We start from the raw sequence: 27,903 nt of genomic DNA, 5'->3' as shown, positions 1-27,903 counted from the left end.
TGTAGAATTTGTCAAAGATAAGTCATGTCTTTCCTATTAATTATGAAGTTCCTATTGCGGTTGGTTTTTGGAGGGTTTCAGTGAATATATTTTAGCAGCTTAAGCAATATGTTGCAGTATAATATTTTTCTGGTTTTTTATTTTCAGAGAGAGAAATAGAGCTGAGTTAGAATCCATATCTTTCAATTACTGATTGCTACCTATGAGCATTCCTTTCTCTCTTCTGAGTATCACTAGTCTTATCATCTACATGGCCATAAAATCATCTACTTCATAGTGCTGAGAATGGGATAAAATGAGAATATGCACGTTTGCTACTCGCATAGCTTATGTCACATAGTAGGTGCTTAATATATGAAAGCCAATGACAATTGAAGCAAGGGTAATAACACTGAAAACATAGAGAATTGAATGTAAAGGTTTCATTCAGAAAGGATGGGAGAATCAGATCTACGTCACAGCTATGATAATGGCGGGTAGCAAAGGGGATTGGCAAGCTAGGTTTAAATGTTCAAAGTGGAGGCAGGTTACATTCTTTTGGGGGTCTAAATATAGACACCTCAAAAGAGGTGCTATGTGAGATGAACTTGAAGACTGGGTGGGACTGTGAAGAGGACGGATAAAACTATGTTGGGTAGGTAAAATGTGGATCTACCCAAAGGCTGGAAAGTGAGAACAGCAGAGAAAAAGCCAAGGAGTTGGCATTCATGGGAGATGAATATATAAAAATGCTCATAATAACATCCTTTTGCACTGCTGGCATACACAAAGATAGGTAGAATACGTGTAAAGGTGGGGTCCATATATACAGAGAGGAGTATGAAAAACTTGAGGGAGTAGAAAGTGGAGAATTTCTTTCTTTCTTTCTTTCTTTCTTTCTTTCTTTCTTTCTTTCTTTCTTTCTTTCTTTCTTTCTTTCTTTCTTTCTTTCTTTCTTTCTTTCTTTCTTCTTATTCTAGTATCACTAGAATAAGACTAGTGATACTCAGAAGGGAGAAAGGGATGCTCATAGGTAGCAATCAGTAGTTGAAAGATATGGATTCTATTTATTCTACCTATCTTTGTCTATTCCAGCAGTGCAAAAGGATGCTATTATGAGCCTTTTTATATATTCATCTCCCATGAATGCCAACTTCTTGGCTTTTTCTCTGCTGTTCTCACTTTCCAGCCTTTGGGTAGATTCACATTTTACCTACCCTTAATAAACTGGAGAACACGAATGAGGAGGGCATTAGGATCAAATGTGAAGAGCTGGACCAGAACCCAGTATGTGATGACATGCCTTCCCAAGTATAGGTGCTTCACTGCTCACTGCGTCCTCTGTTGAGGTAACTTGGCAGAACACAGGGTTCTTTCATTGTTTCTTTGGACCCAAACCACCTTGCAAATTTATGGTATTTAGTTTATTACTCCTCACCTTTCACAAAAAAAGGATGAACGTTTGCCAAATAATCTGTCTTGTACCTCCATTCTTAAAAACATAAAAACAATAATTCTGAAGAGAGGGGTGGCTCAGGGGAGGATATTAAAATGTTAAGACAAAATGACTGATGAGCGATGCAATTTAATTCCTGTTTTAATTTCTTTTTGTGTGTGAAGCAAGAAAGTTTTAATTGAAACTTATTTAGAAAGACATGAAGGGGGAGAGGGAGAAGCACATGTTTGAGAGAGAATACAGGCTTCTCCAGAGTGCGAGTAAGCAAGCAAAGATGCAGAGACAAGCAAGAACGTGGACTTGAAGAGCAAGACTCTTGTTTTAATTTCTTTGGTGTTAACATTGCTAGCGTTGATTGCATTTCTCTAGATTTTGGTATTAGAGATTTTTTTCTCTCTGATAAAGCTAATGGTTTTATTCTTATATCAACATACGTTAAAACTCAAACATGTGTATAACATACAATAGAAGGATTAAATTTGAATGCCACAAATTTGCTACTCCTGGACACATTGATCTTCTATAGTTTCTTCTCAGCCCAATTCATGTCTGAGACTTTGATTCTATTATTTTATTCTGTCTGTGTCTATGGGAAGTGCTGAAAATTTGAGCCAAACGCTTCCCGTCAGGAGCTATGTCTTGAAAGACTAAACCACAGGCAGCCTGTTCCAGAGAAAGCCCTGGTTAAGCAGCCTGGACAAACCTCCCAGGAGCAATACAGCCTCTTGGCCAGAGTACTGACCTCCCAGAAAAGAACTCAGTCATAGAATCATGGACTAGACTTCATTGCTACTGAATTACAAAGATGGAATAGAAAATAAAACCATGACTACAACTACTCTCTACTTACTCTCCAAAAGTTTTCAGGTAACCCCTGTCACTCGAAAAACTGAAGAACTGAAGGATTACACACATTCATGGTATAAACGAGGGTAGGAATCCTTACTCCTTCAGATAGCCTGCCTTCCACAACGATTTTCTTTTAATAAAAGACACAAAGTGTTACATCATAGCAGCACACACCAGTTGCTAAGATAGCGCCTCCTGTTAGCCACATGTCCTAAGAGTTCTACATATGATATCTCATTAATCTCATGCTTACTCACTGGCAAATGACAGAGTTTTATTGCAGGGTTAGTACTAATGGTACAATTTCACAAGCAAGGAAGCTGAGGCTCAGGCAATGCTACATAGAATGGTTATGGCTACTGGGTAGAACCAAATAAAGTTATCCCTCATCAACCATTTTGAGTCACAAAAAGACAATCACATGTGATCCAATAGTACTTGATTATCAAGCAACTATTTTTTTTTGAACAAAACATAAATTCTTCTAAGATACTAGTGAATTTTGGTGTTTTACCTTTTTTATTCCACCATATGTTTTATGTCTGTTTCCTTCTTTGGACTAGGGATTGATTGAGGGCAAGAACTATCTTTCACTGGTGTTTGAAACACTCCCCACCCCTAAGATCAGAATGTGAAATGTGCTATTTAGTTCTTATCCAACACATTTTTGTTGAATGCAAGAATGAGCAATATTTTTGAAGTGGATTTATTTTCTGGCCTTTGGGATGATTGCTAGTTCCATAGTCATCATAACTAAGCACCAGGTAAACTAACATACTACCTAAGTGGATAAATGTTTTTTAGTGCTGAAATTTAGACATTCAGGGCTTTGAGAAACTTTGGTTTGGCAGCCAAAGATTTCTCAATTCTTTTAAGACAAAGGTTGTATTGGACTCACTCAATTATAAAGATCAGATGTCTTCAGAAAAAGAAAATAAAAACTATAATCTAGACTTAAGGCTCTTTCCTGGATCTTCTCTCTTCCTGACACATTCCAAGAACAAATTTATATTCTTGGGAAGGACAAGGGGTGAAGAATTTCTATAACCTTAACAACACCCACGTAACACAATGCTTAACAGACTGTGGACAGTAAAATTCTCTTGCCTGTAAGCAAGAAGAAAAATTTAGTGTGAGCTGCCTCGCACATTGCCAAAATGATGTGGAAAGAAATTCATCTGCATTTCTAAACAGTAGGAATCCTCCATGTCCCCCAAAGCTTAGGGTGTCTCAGTCTGTGCCAAGTAGATACTTATATTTTATGATCCACTAAACATGAAGTCATTAGTTACTAATTTTGAATATGATCCTAGTCTTTTGGAACTTTAATCTTTATTTAAAGATGAAACTGTTTATAATCCAGTTGAGACAAAAGCAAAATCTAAATTTTTGAGCTTTCATTTGGTCTGTGGTGTGGCACCTAAGCTTAACTTAGTTTTTTCAATGCTATTTCCAAAAGGTAAGTGACTCCACAGATTTCTTTTTTATTTGTTTCTTTGTTTAGGGGTCATACCCAGTGGTGTTCAGGCTTACTACTGGCTCTGTGCTCAGGAATCACTCCTGGCAGTGTTGGGGGATCATATGGGATGCCAGGCACTGAACTGGGTGGGCTGCATGCAAGAAAAATGCCTTCTCCACTGTACTATCCCTCCAGCCCCCAAGAACTTTACTAGGAAAAAGCAAAAAAAAAAACTTAAAAGAAGACAAGAGATAGTTTATAGCTATGAGGTTTCTAAAAGTATAAAATCATAAACTAACAAAATCTTAGGATATTGAAATAAGTGAGTATTAAGCTATTTTAGTAATGTAGAGTCTGAAGAAAACATTGCAAATCAAGAAACTGAAGCATAAAATACTGGCTTATGCAATGACAAATATCCATCAGTAAGTAGAGTCAAGATCTGTATACAAGTTCTTTAAGTCCAAATCTGAACCATTTATTTGATGCATCCTTGTGTGATAAAGAGCCAAGGAAATTACTTATGGCTTATAATTAAACCCTTATTCTATTCAAATAACTTCTATGTGGATCAAAAAGTAAGACTCAAAACAGGTAAGATAATTGCACACGGAAACCATAAGAATATGCTAAAAACAACATAAGTAAAACAAATGGCATTCTATGTTCATGGATTAGAATAATACACATTATTACAATGACCATATTATTAAATCAATCCATAAAATCAATGAAATTTCTTCAATATAACAATGGCATTTATCAAGAAATTAGAACAATTATAAAATTTTTATGGAATGCAAAATAAAAATCCGGAAGGTCAAAGCAATTCTAAGAAAAAAGAAGAAAAATAAGGTCTCATACTCCCTAACTTGAAACATGTGAAGGAACAGTAAATTAAAAGTATGGTATTGGGATAAAAATAGGAACACAAACAATTGGTGAGGGGGCAGAGAACCCATAAATAAAGATACACATATATGACATCTAACCTATAATAGGAACGCTTTTGGCAGTGGTGGGATTCAAACCCATGGCCCCGGAGAGAATGGAGCCTTAATCCAGCGCCTTAGACTGCTTGGCCACAGAGCGATAGCACAGAGGATAGGTCATTTGCCTTGCACGTGGCCAACCCGGGTTTGATTCCTCCGTCCCTCTCAGAGAGTCTGGCAAGCTACCGAGAGTATCTTGCATGCACAGCAGTGCCTGGCAAGCTACCCGTGGCATATTCGATATGCTAAAAACAGTAACAACAAGTCTCACAATGGAGACATTACTGGTGCCCGCTTGAGCATGAACAAAGTGATGAACAAAGGGATGGCAGTGCAACAACCTATAATAAAGGAGTCAAGTTCATACCAGGGAGAAAGGAAAGCCTCACCAAAATGGTGTTGTATTGTAGCACTTAGTTCAGTAGCCAAGATATAAAAACGACCTAAGTGGCCAGTGACAGGTGAATAGATAAAAGAAGTAGTAGCATGTATCCAAAAGTGCATTTGTAAAAAAACATGAAATCTTGCAATTCAGTGTAACTGATTGAAGTAAGCTGGAGGGAGAAGGGCAAATATCAGATGACCTCACTTATCTGTGGTATATAGAGAAACAGAACAAGGGAATAGAGAACATTGAACAATAGCAAACCTTGGTCTTGGAGCACAAAACCAAGATTTACCAGTGGGAGCCAGATGGAGACTAAGAGGTGAAGATGTGAACTAGAAATAACGTGTGCATTTTGGTGGAGGATATTGGGTACTCTCTTAAGGTGAGGTCCAGTACCTGTATATCAAAACCATAAATGTGGAATGCTACCTTAACTGCAACAATAAAAGAAATAACAAACTCCTAAGACCAATTCAGAGTGCTAAGAAGAACAAAACAAAATAAAAATTTATGATGGATAATTGGAAAGGTAGGCACATGCTGAGAGAGACAGAGAGTGAGTGAGCAAGCAAGAGCGAGAGAAAGAGAGAGTACAGAGTACAAAATTTCATCACTTTTTATACACAATTAGTTCAAACTGGATTAACGCCTTATATTAGATATTAAACCACAAAGTCCAGAAAAACCCACATTGATGAGGACGCAAGAGCTAATACTTGCTATATAAAGTGCTTGCTATTCATGTAGGACCATTCATTGTTCAATGCCCGGCTCCATATACGGTTTCTAAATACTGTCAAAAATGACCCCTGAGCAGAGAGCCAGTAATAAATCCTGAAGACATCTGGTGTGTCCCCTCTCAAAAGATTAGTGATGTACTCCAGAACCTAGATATTCATAAAGCTTATATTTTGAGTCTTAACGGTAAAGTTAAGAAAGGCAATGATAAAACCAATTGGACTACATCAAATTAAAAAGAATTTACAAAGCAAGAGAGTAACTACCACAAAACCAAACTGGAAACCTAGCAATTGGGAGAAGATAATCACTCATCATACATTTGACATGGAGTTAATATAAAATTATTTTAGAGATAGAGATAGAGATAGGTAGAGAACTTACAACTCTATCCCCCTCACCACCACAACAAAATAAACAATCTGATCAGAAAATGGCAAACAACATGAATAGACATATTTAAGGAAGACATACTGGTGGGCCACAGATACATTAAAAAAATGTTCCACATTACTGAAATTCCCTGTACTTGAGATGTTATTCCTAGAAAATTATCTGAAAGATATGAAATTATATCAGAGATGTGAAAACACTAATTTTAGGTGACATTTCTACTCCAGTGTTTAGAATAAGATTATTCACAGTAGCCAAATGATGGCATCCATCAAAATGCTCCAAAAGAAATGACTGGTTACAAAAGTTGTGGTATCCATACTCAGTGGAAAACTAACCTGCATTAGAAAAGATAAAATTTTACCTTCTGGGAGAAGCTGAATAAAACTTGAGGTGATGGTGCTAAGTAAAATTATTGGGTAGTTTCATTTGTATGTGGAATATGGATAACCAAAGCCAACAAACTGTAAAAAAAAAGCACAATAAAATATACCCCTAGATGCATTAAAAAAGTGTGGTTGTTCGCAAAGGGAAAGGCAAAAAGGATGAGGGGAATGAGCCAAAGTGTCTCTTAGAGTATGACTGAGCACTAGGACTCCAGTGATGGGGTGGTAACAATTATAAGGCATGAAACTAATGCCTTGAAATTTCATAAAAATCTAAAACACTGATAAGTCAGTCAAAAAAATAAATATAGAAAAGATGCATTTTAGAAATCCCCTGGAATCAGATCCTTAGAGTATCAGATATTTTATGGGGATGAAGCAGCACACTGATAGAAACCTCGGGGCTACTGTCTGCTCTCAGCTCTAACTGATAGAGGATCCCGGAGGCCCCGAAGACTCCTCAAATATTCTTTACCACATTTCTAAGTAGGAGGACCTATCTATTTAAGATGAAGTTAGAAAGTTTTGTTGATTGGTAGAAGTTTTCTCAGGTAATCTTTTTCTTCTCTTGAATACTCTGGGCACTTGATCTGATATAATTTCAGGTATTGGGGGGGGGGTTATGCACTGGTGGAGGGATGGGTGTTTGATCATTGTGTGAATGTAACCCAAGCATGAAAGTTTGTAACTATCTCACAGTGATTCAATAAAATTTAAAAAAATAATTTAAAAAGAAGAAAAAAATTTTCAGGTCATTCTAAATACGATTTGGGGTGGCTCTGTTTTATATGCAAAGCTTCCTAGTTTAGACTAATCATAAAATTCCAGCTTGCGTTTATGCTAATAGCTGTGTTTAAGCAGCTATTCTTTAATTACTCTTTATAAGTTGTTTGTAAGAGAGAAGAGAGTGACAGAGAGAGTCTCTTGCCCTCACGCCTGGCTGTCTTCCCCGGGGGCCCCCTCGAAGGGGATGGGCTCCAGCTTCCCTCCCCTCCCTGAGCAGAGCTCCTGCGGCCGAAGACCTCCAGAGCCTTAGCCACAGCCATGCTCAAGGCCCCTCCCCTCCCCCCCACCCCGGCTCCACACGTTCGGACGAGCCTCACGCATGAAGGTACCAGCAGAAGAAACCAGGTGTGTGGGACCTGGGGCTGAGACCTCCAAGCCTGCTTGGATCGGGACTGGGCCTCTTCCACCCAGATTTCCCACTTTCCAGTAGCTAGGCGGTTACACCCAGTGACTGCCCCTGGTGCCATTAATCCCACCAATGGCCAGCATCCAGAGACCTAAAACCAAGCTCCCGGAAGCGACATCTTATAGCCTACTTCTCCCTCTGGGAGAACTGGTAAGCTACCAAGTTTCCTGCCCACATGGGAGAGCCTCGCAAATTCGAATTCCGCATTGTGTATTCATATGCCAAAACCAGTAACAATGCTGGGTCTCATTCCGCTGACCCTGAAAAAGCCTCCCTCTTTGGGAAGGAGGAGTAAAGAGAGGCTTCTAAAATCTCAGGGCTAGGACAAATGGAGATGCTACTGAGACTGCTCGAGAAATTCGACAATCATTGGGATGATGATGATGATGATGATGATGATGATGATGATGATGATGATGATGATGAAGCTGTTTGTAAGCTCCATGAGAATAAGGACTATAACCGAGTATTTGGTGTCTTCATAGTCAACAAACTAAGGTGATTAGAATGTACTGAGTGCACAATATGATTCTAATTGAGTGAAAATATAAGGGTATTTCTTGATCTCAGATTACACATAAAAGATACTCATTTTTATAGGATTAATGAATGTACAAGTGTTCTCCCTTTCCTGATAGTCATAATATAATAAACCCTCTGTGGTGTTTTCTAATACAAAACCTATCAAACATTTCATCATAGCTATAATCTTAGAATTCGCACATTTTATTTATTCATTTTTTTTAATGTGCCAGAAACTATACTATGGACAACAGTCACAGAAGTGACTAGATTCCATCTTAGATTTTTCACTAGTAGTCCAAGTATTCTTGGGAACTAGTGCTTTGGAACAATATTTCTATATGACTGAAATAAGCTAATTGGACCTTAGGTCAAAGGTGAACTTGATGGGGACTCTTAGACACTCAGTGTGATACTCTGCTTTTGATATCAAGGAAATATCCTAGTTTATATTTAGTAATTCTCCCAGTTTTGTGTTAGTATTTGTTGGTTGCTTTTTTTTCCCTCCCATTCTCATTTTGAAACTTGACTATTTATTGCTTGTTATTAGGCTCCTTGAAATGTGAAATTTTCATGAGACAACAGAAAGTGTAACAAGCAGAGGAGATAGAAGATAGCTCGGAATGAATGTTCTGCCAATTCTTCATTGTATGACCTTGGGAAAGGCACACCTCTCTTGGGACCTCAGATTTACCTATAAAATAAGCAACTGCGTCTGATTCCAGTTCTAGAATCTCTTGTATTTTAATGACCTGTAGTCGACTGCTAATTTGAGCAATATTTCTGCTGCATTTAGATTTGTACTTTATTTTAGACCCAAGTTAAACTGACAATATGATGTAGAACACATTCCCTCTGCCCCATATTAAGTGTTTCTTTAGTTTGCTTGGCTTAAGCATTGGTACTGCTCGTGGCTTCCTCCCTCCCATACCCCAACAGAATTTTTCATTACCATCCAAATTAAGCTCACAAATCTTAATCCATAAAATATTTCCATTCAGACACAATAATGAGATTCATATTTGTGGTTTAGTATACCTAAGAAAGCTCAGATGAAATATGACTAGATCCATTGATACATTCAGACCGCAAACTGCTCGGGTGCTGTCTGGTTTCAATTCCTGAAATAAAATTTCTGCAGAGCACTTGATTTCTCGCTTCGATTTCTTGCCCAGACAGAAAAGAAAATAAAAAGTGGGCCTGACCAAGGGGTAACAATATAGATTCCTGTAAAATTCTGGAAAATTATCTCAAAAGTAGATTTGAATTCATTTCCTAATGGAACAATGACCTCCTCTGTTTGGGCCTTCATCCAGTATTTTAAGAATCTAGTAGCCTCTTTCACAAGTATTAGACAGAGAGTTCTTGAGTTCTTGAGTCAAGGTGAGGTTGTAGATGGACCCACAACTTTAAATAAGAGATTGGCCTTCTGGAAAGGTCTTTGTGGTGACAAGACGGCCTCTGTGAAACTATAGTGAGCCACACTCAATGCCTGAGCTAGGGCCTTGAAGGATTTTGAAGATTCTTAAGTGAGCATTGTGATGGGAGAAAGAAGAATATAGCCTTCAGAGTTTGAATTCTGCTTACCTGACAGGGAACCCTGGACAAAAACCTAAAACTTTCCTTTTATCTCTTTACCTGTAAATGAGTATTTATCTAGTCTTGTTTAAGATAGTGATGGAGGATCATGAACCTTGTAATAATAACAATAAATACCAAAGATAGTAATTGTTTTCTTTATTCTTTTATTAGGAAGTTCCATACCACTGACCCTGTTTGTGTGTGAGTGAGAGAGGAGGGTGGGAGGGAGGAAGTAGGGGGCAATGCAGTTGTATAGGTTGTTGAATTTTAGATAAAAGGATGAATTCGTTTGGCAGGAAAAATTTCTGTCTGTGTCAACTTCACTGAACTAATGTGGTTCCCTAGAGCAGATTGAGAAAGACTCTTGTGGTTATGTTTAGATCAAGGGGGAAAGGTGTACTGATAGATTATTCTTGTCTACTCTGGGAACAGGGGAGGTTGATTATGCATGCCAAAATTTAACATTGCAAGAATAGATAAATTTTAAAATTTTTTCCAAACTAACGTAATAAGCAAATGGATGGAATGCTGCTCAAATGAGACTTGTGTCAGAGTCAGATGACATCACTGAAAACTACAAAAACCTCTAGGAAGCAAGTTCAACAATTTTCTGTATATTCTGATAAAAATTGACTTCCCCAATTTTCTTTTTTATTAATTATCTTTTTTATTTATCTTTTTTAATTATCTTTTTTAATTATCTTTTTTATTTATCTTTTTTATTACTTTATTTATCAATTATCTTTTTTTATCAATTATCTTTTTTATTACTTTAATGTTAGAAAAAAGAAACTTGACTCTCGAGGTAAACTAGAAATACTCTAGTGATTAATTTATGTAATCGCAGACTAGGTAAATCTACTTTCACGATCTACTTTCTTCTTATTGATAGGCTAGATCTGTTCTAGAAACATCCCTTTTTGTGGATCATCTCACTGAATCATCTCCAGGTCATCTGAGGTAGCCATCTTTATTTTTCCTCAGTTTGTGATTGAGGAAGCAGGATACTACAGTTAAGGTTATATATCCTGAATGGGGGAGCAGGAACTTAATCTGACTGGACTGGCAGGCCCCACTTCTAGTCATCAGATTTGATGCTACATTTAGTGAAGTAAAAAGAGTTGTTTATGTGACACCTTTAAAAGCACTAACTTCAAAAGGACTCAATGGTCAAAGTATAGAGTAAGTGTTTACCATAAAAGACATTTATACCTTACAGATACCAAGAGATGATTCATATGAATCTAAAAAAATGGCTATTCCTAATTCCTAAATTAGGTTTAACTCAGCTGGGTAACTTGCAATGGCATATTTTTCTAAAAAAGTAATCTGATGACATTTTGACAGCTATTATTACAAGGAAGATTATTCTCTAATTAAACATGTTTGAAAAATTCTCTTCTAAACCAAATGCCATTTAAAGCCAAACTAATTACACAGTTTTCTTTGGTTTTCTTTACATCAAGATTTCCCAGAGTTATTACTGTGTGTTCATTGGAAAGCTCCAAAAACAGAAGCGATTACACAATGTTGTCGAAACTCACTAGATTACTTTGTGTTTAAAGAATGTCACAGGATTAGGTTTGATGGTACACAATGGAGGAAGTGAAGATTAAAAATACAACCTAAAAACCTAAATTCTTGATCCTTTCGTTTACTTTAAGACTACATAGGAGTAATGATATCTAACATTGACTGGTCTGTGATACATGTGAAACTCTGGACAAAAGCTTTCTAAGAACTTAAATGAAGAGTGAAGCAAATAGTTTAACATTATTTCTGTGTCTGGCACTTTTTAGTTGTGTATAAACTCTGACATCAACTCTTTGAGTAGTAAGATTTGGTCTAATTTTACAGCTAAACTAAAAGAGCTTGAGAGGGTAAATAAGCAACCCACTCAATAAAATTTGACTAAATTTAATTTATTTATAGCACAGCGGGTAGGGCTTTTGCCTTGCACGCTTTGATTTAATTCCTCTGCCCCTCTTGGAGAACCCTGCAAGCTACCGAGAGTATCTCACCCACACAGCAGAGCCTGGGAGCTACCAGTGGTGTATTCGATATGCCCAAAGCAGTAAGAACAAGTCTCACAAGGGAGATGTTACTGGTGCCCGCTCAAGCAAATCCATGAGCAAGGGGATGACAGTGACAGTGATACAGTGATTTAGCTCACTTGACCAAAAATTGAGAACCTACTCTCATTTATTTGTTTGTTTAGCTCACTTGACTAAAAACTGAGGACATACTCTCATCATTTGGAGCCCTATGTTTTCTGCTAGATTAGTTTATCTTTTAAAATAAATTTTATTACTCTTCTTCAGAAATTAATAGATATGCACAATACACCAGAAGAAAGCCCAATACCAATTACATAAATAGCTGTGAGAATCTTCAGATGGAACCTCTGAGAATATTGGTGTTAGGGAATTGAGGTGCCGTATGGGTTTATTTATGGTCTGAAACTTGGAAGGAGACACAGAGTCAAATATGCCATACTAATTGTGTCTCATGTAAATCTTTAACATCTTTGGAAGTAACCTACTCTCCTTAATTCTGGCATGGAGAGAAAATGAGTATGTGAGAGGAAGATAAAATAAGAAGTAGCAGACAGGGGCTCTTAAATATCTTCTCTTCCAGGAAAATTACATTTTCACTATGTAATGTCATAAATAAAAGCATGGATTTCATGAAATTAATCAGGGTGCAGTAGCACTAGAAATGTTCTAGAAATGACATTGTTCAATTAAAAAAATACACTTATACGAACAAATAAATAAGAAAAAAGGGGGAATTTCATGTAGATAAGATTAGTTTCTTCCAGACAAGTTAATTCAGTAAGTGGAAGTGACATCAAAAAATTTAGCTGCAGTAGCTCAGATAGAGAAGGGAACACCAAGTAGAGGATGTTGGGAGGACCCAATCGGGTTGGAAGATGTGAACTAAAAGTAGACTATAGACCGAATATGAAGGCCACTCAATACCTCTATTGCAAACAACAACACCCAAAAGGAGAGAAAACAAAAGAGAATGCCCTGCATCAGAGGCAGGGTGGGGTGGTGGGGGATGGGGTGGGGGTGGTGGGAGGGATACTGGGATCATTGGTGGAGGTGAATGGGCACTGGTGGAGGGATGGGTAAACGATCACTGGATCACTGTATGAGTGAAATGCAAACACAAAAGTTCATAAATTTGTAACTGTACATCACAGTGATTCTCTAATAAAAAATTTAAAAAATAAATAAAAAGAAAAAAAAGAAAAAATAACCCTGAAAATGCTGTTTACGAATGAAAAGAAAATAGCTGCAGAGAATGAAAAGCCAGAATTAGGGACAAAAGGAATGTATTATACAAATGAATAACTCTTCTTTTTATTTGTTAAGTTTTAGTTTTGGGCCCACACCTGGCTATGCTCAAAGGTCTCTCCTGGAAGTGCTCAGGGCATTATGGGTTGCTAGGAATAGGAACCAAGTTAGTCTCCTGTATAGCAAGTGCCTTACCCTCTGTGCTACATCTACGGCCCTTAATTCTTTTTCTATGTTTTTATTCATGATCATAGTTTGGAGTTACACTTTTGAAGGGGAGCTTACTAATAAACCTTTATTTTTGTTTCAACTTCTTTTTTTTTGTTGTTTGTTTTTTTGGTCACACCCGGCAATGCACAGAAGTTACTCCTGGCTTATGTACTCAGGAATTACTCCTTTTGGTGCTCGGGGGACCATATGGAATGCTGAGAATCGAACTCGGATCGCCTGTGTGCAAGGCAAATGCCCTACCTGCTGTGCTATTGCTCCAGCCCCTCAACTTCTTTATATGTATAATAATACCCACCTTGCTAGGTTGTGATGTTTAAAATTATGTATATAATTTGATATACTGGAAAAAATTAGGAATATTTATTAGGTAGTGAATATTTATTAGTGATTCAAGACTAGATATTTAGACTTTTGCAGCCAGATATTCTGTCATAGGTAATGAACTCCACTATTATAAAGAACATATACGTGGGCATGACATAAATGAATAGACATGATAAAAATTAATAAAAATTAATGAGTATGACTGTTACAATAAAACTTTATTCACAAAACTAAGCTGCCTTTGGGTAGAGTGCTGAGCCTTATAGGAATATAGAAGCGAGGTAATAAACGACAACTACCATTACAAACACCAGATAGAGATTTTACTGGACAGAAGGAAACTAAATTTGTTGAGAGCTTATTTTATGGCAACTCTTGTGTCAGATGCTTTTATTTACACACTATCATTTATCTAGTTATATGTCATGACTCTGTTGGGAAAGGTATCATTATATCTATTTGGAAACAAAACCAGAACTCAGCTCTTTGGTGACTTCTTAAGAAGCAGAATTAGTTTCTCAACCCTAACTTGTGATTTTAAAATGTGTAATCTCAATTACTACACCAGGCTGACTCATTAAAGACGTGCAGTTCATACAAGGTGAAAACTAAACATTAGCACTGCTAACAGTGTGAGTGATCAGAGCTCAAATAGAGCCCTTGACCCTCCATTTTTTTATGTCTCCAAGAACAATCTGCTGGCTGTCCTTGAATAAACACAGAAATCTATGATCTCTCTCTTTCAGGGCCTCTGGCTGCATCTTAAGTTTGATACGCTTCCCCTTTGGAGAAAGCTGAAGCTAAGGTGTACCATTTGCAAGTGCTCACTTGCCTGGAGGCAGATGTTGGCAAGTTTCCTTTGGTCTGAGAGTCTGCTGAATCCTGGCTGAGCTCATGGATCATCTTAGCCAAAAAGAGTTGCTAATTAGGGTGACACCCTTCTTGTCTCTACCTCTAGAGTGAAGTTTTCCCTACTCCGGGCATGCCTGTTTCAGTCTGAACAATTTGTTTGGCCTTCTACTGTAAGTCTAGATGAACAAGAACAAATTTACAGTCCTTTTAAAATGTGTGAAGACTTGTGCTCCAGTGAAGAATCTGCTAGGCTATAGTCCAAGATGTCTTTAGATAGATGTCCTGGAGAAAAAGACTGTTGTCAAGTATGATTGAGAACACTAATAAGTTGAAATAAGAATGAGTGAAATAAGAAATAAGAGTGAAATAGATGAAATAAGAGTGAATAGATGACATGCTGTAGGGTTTCTCAGTTGACATACTCTTTTTCTCTTTTTTTTTCCCAGTTGTTTTTGATTTTTTGAGCTACACCTGGAAATGCTCAGTAGTTAATCTTGGCTCTGCGCTCAGGAATTACTCCCGGTGGTGCTCAGGGTACCGTGCAGGATGCTGAGGATAGAACCTGGGTCAACCGAGTGCAAGGTAAATGCTCTACCCACTGTACTGTCTGTCACCCCAGCCCCAACTCACTCATCTTTTATCCCAAACCTCCCATTGACTAGAAGATCTAATTATACTCACATTAAAATGGAAAAAAAAAAACCTCACTGCTATGGACAACAGAGCTTATTTTATCTTTACAATCTTGTACAGCTTAGTTGTGGAACACACACCCCATTTCTTAGCCATAGTCTGTAAATTTGAAGTTAGTCACTAGGCCATTTTATACTTTCCCACTTCCTTTGATGTCAGGCTCAGGAAAGAGAATTGTTTATAAAACACTTGCATGAGAGAAATATTATAACATATTTTTTTTTTTGCTTTTAGGGTCACACCCAGCAATGCTCAGGGGTTACTCCTGGCTCTGCACTCAGGAATTACTCCTGGCGGTGCTTGGGGGACCATATGGGATGCCGGGGATCGAACCTGGGTCAGCCGCGTGCAAGGCAAACGCCCTACCCGCTGTGCTATCGCTCCGGCCCCAATTATTATAGCATATTTTGCTGCGTATTTGTCTTCAATTTTAAAGGGGAATTATTTCATATGCTCACATGGAATATTATGCAGTAAGAAAAGATAAAAATGCCGTTGTCTTTTGCTGCAACTTGGATGGAACGGGTGGGGGGGCGGGCATCATGTTAAGTGAAATAAGTCAGCGAAAGAAGGACTACTTAGTTTTAAGAAAAGATGAAATCTTGCCTATTGCAGCAACTTGGATGGAGCACGTCATATGAAATAAATCTGAAGGATAAAGATAAATGCAGGATGATCTCATATGTGGTATATTTTTTGAAAAGCAACGGAATGGACCTTATCTACCGTCTTTAATGATAACAATGAACTTTGACTATAGAAATGAGCTTATCAAGTGTTAGGAGAGAACAGGAGGGAAGGAAGAGACTGATCAGAACTGAAAAAAGTAGAGTGGTGGAGGGTCTTGAATGTTTTTTTTTTTCTTTTTGGGTCACACCCAGCGATGCACAGGGGTTATTCCTGGCTTTGCACTCAGGAACTACTCCTGGCGGTGCTCAGGGGACTATGGGATGCTGGGAATCGAACGCGTGTTGGCCACGTGCAAGGCAAACGCCCTACCAGCTATGCTATCGCTCCAGCCCCGGGTCTTTAATGCTTTGATGGTGATGAAAATACAGCAATTTTGCACACTAAAAGCATAAACATTGACACTGTTATAACCATATTACCTCAACTATAAAATTTTAACACACACACAGTCTGAGGCATCTTTGAAAGCAAACATGCTTTGCTTGAAGTCTGCTCAGAAATAGTTTCCTTCCCCAGGATTATGGTTGGTTTCCTCCTGTCACACATTATGACATCATTCTAAACATTCAGAGCCTAGGGCCCAAAATCTGGAAACATCACATTCTGGACTTTTTGAATGAAGGCAAAGCATACATTTGCTGAACACAGCTAAATTTATTACAGTTGTGCTTGATTGTAGATGCACTGGATAAGAATTCTCATTTCAAGAACATTATTGGTGGGAAGCGCTTCTCTATGAGCACACAGGCAATTTAACAAATGGCAGGTGATTAGAGAGAAAAATGTGACATGGGATGGGACAGCAGCAAAGGAGCATTCAGCTTTCCTGGGGCAGGTGGTTCCTAAACTGAATTCTGAAAGGAGACTATGGGTAGATGAAAAACACAGAAAGAAGTTCTAGGAAAGAAACAGTATTTGAAAGGGGTAAAGGGAGGGGGAAAATGATTGGTCTAGAGAGTATAGCTCTAGTACATGGTATATTTGGAAACTAGGAGCCAGATGATGAAAAACATTGAATTCCAGCTTGTGGACCGGTATTTTTCCACATCATCAGAAGGGAAATATTTAGGAATAATTAGGTCTAAAAATGTGACTTCTACAACCCAAGTTGAGGAATAGATGGAAAGAGAAGCCTGGGAACAAATGGTAAAACTATTGCAGGGGTTCGACTGTGACCTAAAACTTATTTGCTTGTCAGGGAAGCAGAATTAGGATTATTTGGTATATGATAAGGTAGCAAGGAAATTGAGAAAATGGAGGAATTAATTCTATATCTGGTTATAAATATATCTGCCAAGAGAGGAACAGTTTGGAATAGGGGTGGGTGCAATGAAGGAGCTTCAGTTTTGGTTACTCTGTATATCTGGCTTTTCAATAAAATGAATTTGAAGTCAATGTCCCATTGGAATATGTGAAAGGAACGTGGCTCCTTCCACAAAAAACTCTAGCATCCAGTGCAAAACGTGACTCCATTTCACAAGTAGGCTAACTGTTAAGATAAGTTATCTTAGAAGCTGCCATAATGATTGATGTCTCATTATTTAGAGGTGAGATGAGTTAACTGGTCATTAATAATGAAGTTATCAGAGATTCATAACATTGGGTTGTGGGAGATAATGGCAGTGAAACTTCAAGATGGATATCATTGATGCTGGACAATTATTTTACATCCTTGTGTAATACCTTCCTCTTGTGTATGGGATTTCCTAGTGGTTTAATTTTAACATAATGTGGCTAAGGTATGATAGGTTATTTTTTATAACAAGGCTTCCTAATCAATCTTCCCTACAAGGCTGTGATGTCTGTCTTTTCTGCAGGCAAGGCTGCCTTTCTTTGTCTCTGATGAATCAGATGACCGTTGGAGGAGTCCGGTTACAAGAAACCAAAGATGGATCAACAAAAACTGAGGCCTTCAATCCAACAGTCTCTGAGAAAATGAATCCAGCTAATAAGCATATAAATGAGTTTGAAAGGGAATCTTTGCCTGAGGTGTCAGATGAAACCCCAAATCCTTGAAAAACACCACTGTAGTCTCATGAGAGAACATAGATCTTCCAGGTAAATGGAATTTCGATTATTGACTGCTTAAACTGTTCGATGATAAATGTGTGTTGTTTTCAATCACCAAGATTGTGGGAATTTGTGATACAACAATACATAACCAATACTGGAGTTTCCTTCACTTGGCCCATGTGAGTGAAGGTTATTCAGAGAAGAATTTTCCTCCTATTATTTTCCTTTTAAAGGAATGTATTACTTTTGGTGCTTTTTATATTATCTCTGGCTTCTAAGAGCAAGGGTCTGAAGACCTAGAATCCAGTCCTAGCCTTATTGCCAACTGGCAAGAGATCTTAGAAAGACTTTCCCTTTCTCTGTGTCTCAGTTTCACCATCTTTAAAATGAGAGTTAAACTAGGTCAGTAATTTATTTTAAAAGAATTGCTCTTACCACAGAATTCTTGTATTTATGAGCAAACTCAGTGTATAAAACAGATAGAAGTAGAAGGACTTAGGGCATGGAGCTTGCCATCCATGCAACAAACCTAGATTCAATCCCTGGCAAATCATATCGTACCCCAGACTCCACCAGGAGTAATCTCTGAGCATAAGCCCTGAGCACAGCCAGGTGTGACTCAAATACAGATGAAGAAAGAGGAGGAGGAGTAGAAAGAGTGGGGAGGGGGAAGGGGAGGAAGAGGTGAGGGACTGGGGAGGGAAGGAGGAGGAGGGAGTGAAGGAGGAGGATGAAGGAGAAAAAGAGGAGGAGAAAGAGAGGGAGGAGCAAGAGGAGAAGGAGAAGGAGGGGGAGGAGGAGAAGAAGAAGAAGAAGAAGAAGAAGAAGAAGAAGAAGAAGAAGAAGAAGAAGAAGAAGAAGAAGAAGAAGAAGAAGAAGAAGAAGAAGAAGAAGAAGAAGAAAGAAGAAGAGGAAGAAGAAGAAGAAAGAAGAAGAAGAAAGAAGAAGAAGAAGAAGAGGAAGAAGAAGAAGAAGAAGAAGAAGAAGAAGAAGAAGAAGAAGAAGAAGAAGAAAGAAGAAGAGGAAGAAGAAGAAGAAAGAAGAAGAAGAAGAAAGAAGAAGAAGAAGAAGAAGAGGAAGAAGAAGAAGAAGAAGAAGGAAGAAGAGAAAGAGGAAGAAAAATAAGAGGAAGAGGAAGAAGAAGAAAGAAGAAGAAGAAGAAGAAGGAAGAAGAAGAGGAAGAGGAAGAAAGAGAAGAGGAAGAGGAAGAAGAAGAAAGAATAAGAAGAAGAGGAAGAAAAAGAAGAGGAAGAGGAAGAAGAAGAAGAAAGAAGAAGAAGAGGAAGAAAAAGAAGAGGAAGAACAAGAAGAAGAAAGAAAAAGAAGAAGAAGGAAGAAGAGGAAGAGGAAGAAAAATAAGAGGAAGAGGAAGAAGAAGAAGAGGAAGAGGAAGAAAGAGAAGAGGAAGAGGAAGAAGAAGAAGAAGAAGAAGAAGAAGAAGAAGAAGAAGAAGAAGAAGAAGAAGAGGAGGAGGAGGAGGAGGAGGAGGAAGGGGACAATAACAACAACACAATAATAATAACTTTAGTTGAAATAAGTGTGATTGGAGTCCCTGAGTGGTCTCACATCTCTTGAAGAAAACCTTAAAATTATCCTAGGGGAGCCTCTTAATCACAATTTCCAGGAACTAGGAAGATAGATTAAAGGGGTGGAACGTATCCACAGCATGTGCAATGCCCCAAGTTTGATTTCAGACACTCCATGGCCACCCCCATCCCAATTCTGGCCCAAGAATCACTGGATATAGCCCTTGTAGTCATGACCCTTCTAGTTTAAGCAGCACCATATCACTGGGCCCAATCACCGATCATGCTCAATCAGTGATTACTGGCAAGAACGGTCCCCAGGGTTCCTGAGCACCACTGTGGAGACTGCCTCAAGAGAAAAAATCCAAGCTCCAAACCCTAGACAATAGGCTAAGGGTGTCCCATTTTAGTTACAACACTTTGAGGGGGTCGAGGAAAACTTTCGATTTTTAGCAACCCACATATATATTAGAGCATTCTTGGAGATCTCTTTGCATTGAGCATCCTCCATGTGATCATCTGAAGCCCCAGGGCAGTATTGAGGGCAGATCACTTCTGAGGGGTCCAGCCAGAATAGAGTGCCTGCTCACTGTGAACTTCTTTGACACCTTGAGTTCTTCCCAACCAGCTCTGAGGCATCAAAGTTCCTTAGGTATTTGCTTCTCCAAGAATGTCTTGTCCCCAAGGGAAAAAATCAACATCCTTGTCTGGATGTTTTCACCTACTTTGTTATAGCCATTGTTGTGGCAGCTGCTATGGCAGTTGTGGTTTTGTACCTTGGAGCCTTTCCTGGGTGTGGTGTTCCTGCAGGTCTCTGGCTAGAAGGAGCTGCTCTCGGTTTGCTTGCTCTGGCTATGGGTTATCAATTCTTCAGTGGGATTACTTGTGCTCATGTCTTTATACTCCTGGCAAAATTCCCCAGAGTACTGCCCTTTAAAGGCCAGGGCTCCCCTATGCTATAGCTACAGGTTTATTTAGAATTTGAACACAAATGTGCAGACTCATTCTCAAAAGTCTGCTTTTTCCATCCTTTTTTTCCCACCCACCAAGTATAATTTTAACTCTGAAGACATTTCTGGATGATGAAATTTGAGTTCTATTCTTCTAAAGTATCATCTGGCCCAAAGTCCACTATTTGTCTGCCACTTTCTGGTTAGCTTTCAACCAAAGTTTTTCTTTTTTTCCTCAAAATTTTATTAAAGCACCATGAATTACAAAGTTATTCTTAATTAGGTTTTTGACATGCAAAATTCCATCACCAATTCCTCCACCCCTGTCAACTTCCTTCTCAAAGTACCTTTTAAAAATGTAATTATAATCATACAAGAAGCCTATTAGCTCGAACTTATTTTTCCAGTTAGCAATTGAAAATAATACTGAGTATTATTTTCAATTGCTAACTGGAAAATTGCTAAGGGGAAAATAAAAAGAATCATTTTAGGAGTTAGGTCTGGGAAAGACCCCAATGACACCACATTCTACTTTTGCAAGTGACACATTTTCCTGTTCTCAATTTACTCACCTGTAAAATAAGATGTATTATTGGGAGAGGCTGAAAGTGATACATAGAAAAATTACTTTATAAATTTGTGAATAGATGAGTATTACCTTTCAAAAATATATCTGACATGTGAAAATGCTTCATAAACCATAGAGCATTATTTGAGGTACAATAATATCATATTATTCTATAGTCTCTGGGACCACAAAGAGCCTTTTCAACAATAACTTCCTGAGGGCCTGATATCTCCCACCAAGCCACTGGACTCTGGGTAAAGATAACTCTGGCATACTTTTTCCCTGATCACCAATGCTCTTGACCACAAAAGAAAGGTATCAGGTGAGTGTGGTTAGGTGATCACCCACGGGTCAGTTCAGTAAACCCAGAGCTCATGGGACCATTTAGTGTGTCTTCAGAACAGCCATGGTTCTTGCTCAGATATGTGCCTGCAATTCAGGTTTCCAGCTGAAAGGAAGGGCCAAATTTTGCCTAGGTTTCAGTGCCTACCCTTCAGACTCCACAAGAAACAATGTATAAAGTAGTTACAGTTTCCACAGGAACAAAGTCCTCAAGGACCAAGTTGGAGATGGCAACTCTGATAAAGAGAATATTGCAATGGGAAGAAAATCTCCATTTTTCTTAGCTTTACTGTATTGTAGAGTTTACTCTGGTCACAAGATGAAAGAACTAAAACTCACCCAGTCATTGAACTAATGGTTTTAACCACTTTCTTGGGTTTGAGTTCTGACTCCATCATTCATTCATTATAATGTGGCACTTTTAACCTCAGCTTCCCATGCTTGAACTTTGGGGATCAATTATACTTTCTGGAACAATGGTTGATGATTAAATGAAATGATGCTTATAGAATGCTGAGAATATGTTAGTAATTACCATCACCCCCTAGGCTTCAATTCAAGAACATCTTAGACATGTTCAGATAGAAGTTAATTACAACCAACTTGCCTTCAAAGGCAAGAGGTGATCAGTAGTTCTAGAGCAAGGCATTCTACTTTCAGAGCATGCAATATATCTCTGGCTCGTCATGTATGGTATTTGAGGAGGGTGAAAGGACCAACCAAAGCTACTTGAGTTACCATGGCTGCATAATTAAGGACTTGTGTAAACTTCAGGAAATTTCAAAAGTCTGAGACAAATTAGCATATAATTTTTTTCATTTGCATTCACAAATAGACCAAAAATACACATGGAATGGATTTTCTATTCCTGATCTGTTTTCCACGTGGATATTCTGTTTTATTCCATGATACATGGTCAAAAGGAGCAATGATAGTAATGAATTAGGTTGTCATCAAAGATCAAGAGAGGAAACAAAAAGGGATTTTTGAGGCTAAAAGCTACTCACCAGGGTTAGAATCAGATAGGTACAGAGGCTTTTCTACTCTACAAAGAAGCCAAAAGATGTATCAGACCTCTTTTAAACAGCAATAGAGTCCTTTGTCTTGGATAGAACATTCGTCTGGGATTTTTAAGAGTTTGGTAAGTTTCCTCATTAGAAAACAACCTTTTCCTAATGGTTCCCACATGTTAAAGGCACTTAAACTGATCTGGAATTAGTTTCAAGGGGGATTCCCTCTGATCTTCTTAAAGGGAGAAAGAATTGAACCATAACCCTCATCTCTGAAACTTCAAAAAACAAATTGTAGTTCAGTGGACACATCCATTTCCTGACTGTCCTGGAAATTTGACTTCATCTCTCAATCTGCTCTTTTACAACTAGGTGCTTAGTTCATCTGGCAATCTGAGCGTGTGCAGGGACAGGTACAGCTTTTACAATTAGAATTATTACCTGGGGATCCTGGGGATGTGTGTGAATATGCTTCTGGGATGGAAATCAGTGGCAATGACCCAATTGCTACTTTGGATGTCATTTTTCTCTTTCTCTGGGTTAAAATTCAAACTTTATTCTGTTTTCAAGCAGAAAATTACATCACCATGAATGAACCTTTCACCACCACCAACTCTCTTGGCCCATCACTGAAAGACATCATTCGAGGTTCTACGAGAGTATCTCAACCAGACCCTCAAGTTATTGCAATACAGGGGACAGAATGGTAGGCTATTAGTCAGAAAGTTTGGGTTCAAGTCCAACTGTGCTCCCCACTCATGGAAATCTCACCAAATAGCCACTTAACTTCCCTGGACTTTCATTTCTCTCTGTCCACAAACTGGAGCTGGTTCCTAGTTTTATAACTTGCACGGTTGGAGTGAGAGTAAACAAGAACACAGTGGAAAAACCCTTCTCTCTCACATGCAATGCCTAATTAGCTCTCAATATAAACTATTTTGTGGGTACATGCCCAGGTTTTAGCATCACAGAAGATTGCATAGAGTCAAATAAATGTTTATTTACCTTCTTCTAGAAGTGACTTTTGTGAGAAGGGACTTATACTCTGAGCCAGGTGGGTATTTATTTCTTATAAGTCAGTGGGCTGCCTAGCTTTAGACATCTAGAGGGAGGCTAGAATAGGTGTTCCTCTTCATTGTGAGCATTAGAAAGGGTAGGATTAAGGGGGAATATGTTTTTCATTCTTTCAGCCTGAATTCTCTTTCCAAATTCCATTCTGGTTATATGATCAGGCTAGTGCTGTATTTATGGGTGGCCACTGTCTGGCTGGAGGTCCAGACTCAGGGAGAAAGGAAACATTTTCTTTCTAAAGGCAGTACAAGAGGCAGTGGCATTCCGAAAGGAGACAGTGGAACTTGACTTGGTGATCTTAGGGACCGATGTCTGCAAATGAGCTCTAGTGGCAAGACTTGAAACTCTTAAAAGCCTCCTACTCTCTGCTCTTAAGCATATGTGTTTTCCCAACAGTTACCATCCATTTCTCAGAAACATGTATTTTAGTGAGATGATGTATGTATATGTAGGGCTTATTGAAAATAGGTTCTTTCTATTATTGTTATCAATACAGTTATTTAAAAATAATAATCAAAGGGGTTAAGCATCCCACAAATTCCTGTCAACTTCTACTTAGGATCGGGTTCTGATTTCCATTACTCAGAAGAACAAAATTCCTTATTACAGTGCAATATTGAATACACAATGCCTCTGGCCTAATGATTTTTTAAATTGTTTTGTATCATTTTAGATCTTATGGAAATAACACCGATGCTTAGAGAAATACACTGACTTTTTTGGGGGGGCCAGGGAATGGAAGGGGAGCTGCACCCTGTGGTATTCGGGGATTATTCCTGGCTTTGTGCTCAGGGTCTTCTCCTGGCAGTGCTCAGGGTACCACGTAGAGTGCTGGGGATCTAACTGGGGTAGACTGCATGCAATGAAGCTGAATTTGAAAGCATCCACTGCCCCTTCAACTGAAATAGCCCTATATCCCCCTGTCCTATATTAGTATTTTGATTCAATGACACAATGACTATGCCCACAACTAAAATAATAACCACATGATTAAAAAAAACTACCTTAGAACTTCAATTTTACAAAATCTCTGAAGTTGATGAACAGGAAAAAAAAATTCTCTACTAAGCCCTGTCAGGTACCATGCCAACACTCTGCTACATATTTTCTCATTGGAATGCCATGAAAGTCTGTGAGATAGAGATATTTACTGTCTTTCCACATAGCATAAGGCTGATGTTGGAAGTTCGGTAAGTCTGAAGGTCACATGAGGGAGGTGTTTAAAGGGACATAACGTATGGGAGGCTGGGGTTCTCAGACAAAATATAGAAGAAAAAGATCATTAAAGAACACAGCATTTTTATCTTGTCCAATTCCTTTTCTCTAAAAAAGAGAGGAAGAAGGAAAGAAAGAAAGAAAGAAAGAAAGAAAGAAAGAAAGAAAGAAAGAAAGAAAGAAAGAAAGAAAGGAAGAAAGAAAGAAAGAAAGAAGGAAAGAAAGAAAGAAAGAAAGAAAGAAAGAAAGAAAGAAAGAAAGAAAGAAAGAAAGGAAAGAAAGAAAGAAAGAAAGAAAGGAAGAAAGAAGGAAAGGAAGAAAGAAAGAAAGAAAGAGAAGGAAGAAAGAAAGAAAGAAAGAAAGCCTCCAAACCAAACCAAAACAAAACACCAGAGACTATTGTTACCATGCACCGTTTTCTTGCAGCAAAAAACTCGGTCAGTACCTAGATATGCGCAGAGTCAATAACTTACTCATTCATATCTCCTAAGCAAAGGGTGCAAGCAATGCCTGCAAACTTCCCGACAGGTTTCTTCCCTCTTCCCCAGTCCTGACTTGGGCTTGCCACATTGTAAGACAGGGAGGAAAGCTGGCTGGGGTGGGCAATAGGTTTTGTTTCAGAAGCACATATGGGAAAATGCCACAAAAAGGGCAAAAAAAAAAAAAGTCCACGAGTGCATAAAAAAGAACCATTCATTCTTAAAGTGGGACTCCCTGTCCCACTTTCTCTCCAGACAGACGGAAGCATTTCCAAAGAGCCGCAGCAGCAGCAGCATCTTACTTTGGAGCCAACGGCTTTAGAAGCTGCAAACGCCCCAAAGCAAAACCCCATGCGTTCTGGAATCAGAACCCAGCACTTCCATCCAGCCCCAGGCTGCTGCCTTGTCTCCCAACCTGTGCCAACACAACCTCTTGCTTGTAAAAGAGGAAAGCCCAGGCTGAGACCAGCCAGTCTAGGGAGACACTCTAAACCGGGTGAGACAAAGAGACAGAATCCAGGTGAGGGGAGGAGGCAGAGGAACTCAGAGAAACAACCCCAGCTGAGTCCCGCTGTTACCTTCCAAGGCAATGGCATCGGTCATCGACACTCCCAGTGTCTAAGCACTCATTTGCTTTTCCAAACCCCTGACTCCTCATCAGGACCATGGAAGTCACTGTCCCCATTGTAGAGATGGGAAAACTGAGACTTTGAAGATGCTACGCATTTGTATCAGGGACGTGGTGATGGCGAGGGGGTACCTACATGTTCCTGGACTTTAAAACCTGATCTCTTAATTTCTGTACAATAGACACTAGGGGGAGAACAGTCCGCCAGGAGAGGTGGAGCTTCCCAAACCTGGAGAAAGTTATTTCTCTGGGCTGTCTGCGATGAGAAGCAAGGAAGGAGGGGAGAGGCGAGGAGGTTCTAGGAAAATATGGGCTCCTGCTGGCCCTAGGGACCCCAGGCAGGCAGATACATGCAGCTCAAAGGTCAGTGTATGAGAAGGTATTCTGGGGGGCTCCTCTGCTCCTCAGAATGGAAACTCAGGCCCCCCACTCTAGTCAGTAGCCCTTATTTTCTCCCTGGTATTCCATTCCTCAGTTTCCATATCTGCCCACTGGTCCAGGATGCATTTCTTGTTAACTGCATAGGTAAGTGCTGTTTGGACACCGGAGTTCTCTCATTCTCTTTACAGTTCTCTCTCTCTCTCTCTCTCTCTCTCTCTCTCTCTCTCTCTCTCTCTCTCTCTCTCTCTCTCTCTCTCTCTCTCTCTCTCTGCTTCCCTCTCCTCCATCCCAGAGTCAAGGCCCTAAGCAAATTCCACCACTTTCCAACTCTGTTTCTGCGCGCCCCCCGCTTAAAAACAAAACAGGTGACTCGCCCAGGAAAAAAAGTTAGAGAAAGTTCTTGCTTTTCCTCTGTGGTGCAGCAGACAGAAACCCTACACAAAGTTCCTTTCACGCATGGCTATTAACAGAACCCCAAACAGAGACCATCTAAGGAGGCTGGAAAGGGGCGACTGGAAGGGGTGAGGCGCTTCCGAGCCTCCCAAGACCCCCATCTGGCCAGCAGCGAAGGTAATGGGCCAGCTCGGTGACTCTGAATGCAGCGGAGATAGAGCAAACGTTTTATCAGAATGAAGCCCCAACTCTCCTTTGCTCTCGGGAATGCATCGAGTGTATTCCAATACATATCACCATGACCTTGAGTGGCACACGGGGCTGAATCGGACTTACCTTTCAGGACTTGGGACAGTCCTAGGTCCTTGAGCGAACCAGCTCCATGGAAAAATAAGTACCTGGCTATGAGCAGCGGCTGGCCTCCCACGTGAGTGCGCGGGCCCCCTGGGTCACCTCCAGCCTGTGCTGCCTTTGTGCGGAGGAGGAGCAGGAGGAGGAGGAGGAGGAGGAGGAGGAGGAGGAGGAGGGGGCGGCAGCACGGCTGGGCTCAGGCAGCCGGTGTGTGTCTGCGCAGGGAAGCCGTGACAGTAGGCAGGCTGTGGCCAGTGCAGCCAGCTTTGGCTGGCTTATATAGGAGCTCCTTCCTCTGTAATGGGACGCCTCGCCTCCAGACATCCTTTCCCACTTTTTCAGTTGGTGAATTAAAGGAACAGCCCTCCCAGCGGAACAGGGTTAGCTCATGAAAGACACACTCATTCCTCGCTCTGGGTCTGCCAGGAAAAGAACCCATTTGCATACAATTTATGGCGAAAGTAGGAATTCCCGCTTCCCGGCTTCCCTCCCCTCCTGCCCCCGGCGCAGTGCAGCTGTTTGTGAAGTGTGATTTTTTTTTGGGGGGGGTGGTTCTTTTTGTTGTTGTTGTTGTTCTGCTCCCCCCCCCCTCCAGATTTTCTAATTGTGAGACTGCAGCAAGGGAGCGAGAGGGAGCGGGGATCCCAGCGTTGGCTCTGTTCCTGGGGAGGCTGGAAAGGCGACCCGGGTCTCCCCTGGGCGCTGGGCAACAGCTGCTCAGTGGCACCTCAGAGAAAGCCGCCGCTGAGCCCAGTTCCTGGAAAGAGAAGATAAAGCCCTTTAAAAGCTTCGGGGGCATCTTGGGTTTCCCTGGACCAGCAGAGCCATAAACCCTGGATTAGTTTTCGGTTGTTATGGGACAAAGCTGAGGGAATCAGCCCAGCTAGTCCTGGTGCCCTACCAGGCAGCTACTGTTTTGACACTGTGCATGGTACTGTCTTTCAAGTCA

General features: G+C 39.7%; 1 protein-coding gene across 1 annotated transcript in view; it reads right to left on the bottom strand.

Moving 5' to 3' along the window:
• The window catches only part of TNC (tenascin C), a 100,591-nt gene extending 73,423 nt beyond the window's left edge, over positions 1–27,168 (bottom strand). The window contains 1 exon segment of the mRNA XM_055123396.1: positions 26,940–27,168. The gene's annotated coding sequence lies outside the window, so the exon portion shown is untranslated.
• Between the last annotated feature and the right edge of the window lie 735 nt (positions 27,169–27,903).

This window comes from Sorex araneus, chromosome 1, assembly GCF_027595985.1.
Source record: "Sorex araneus isolate mSorAra2 chromosome 1, mSorAra2.pri, whole genome shotgun sequence".
NCBI lineage: Eukaryota > Metazoa > Chordata > Mammalia > Eulipotyphla > Soricidae > Sorex > Sorex araneus.
The sequence above is the reverse complement of the archived record's forward strand: the minus strand, read 5'-3'. Positions and strand labels throughout refer to the sequence as shown.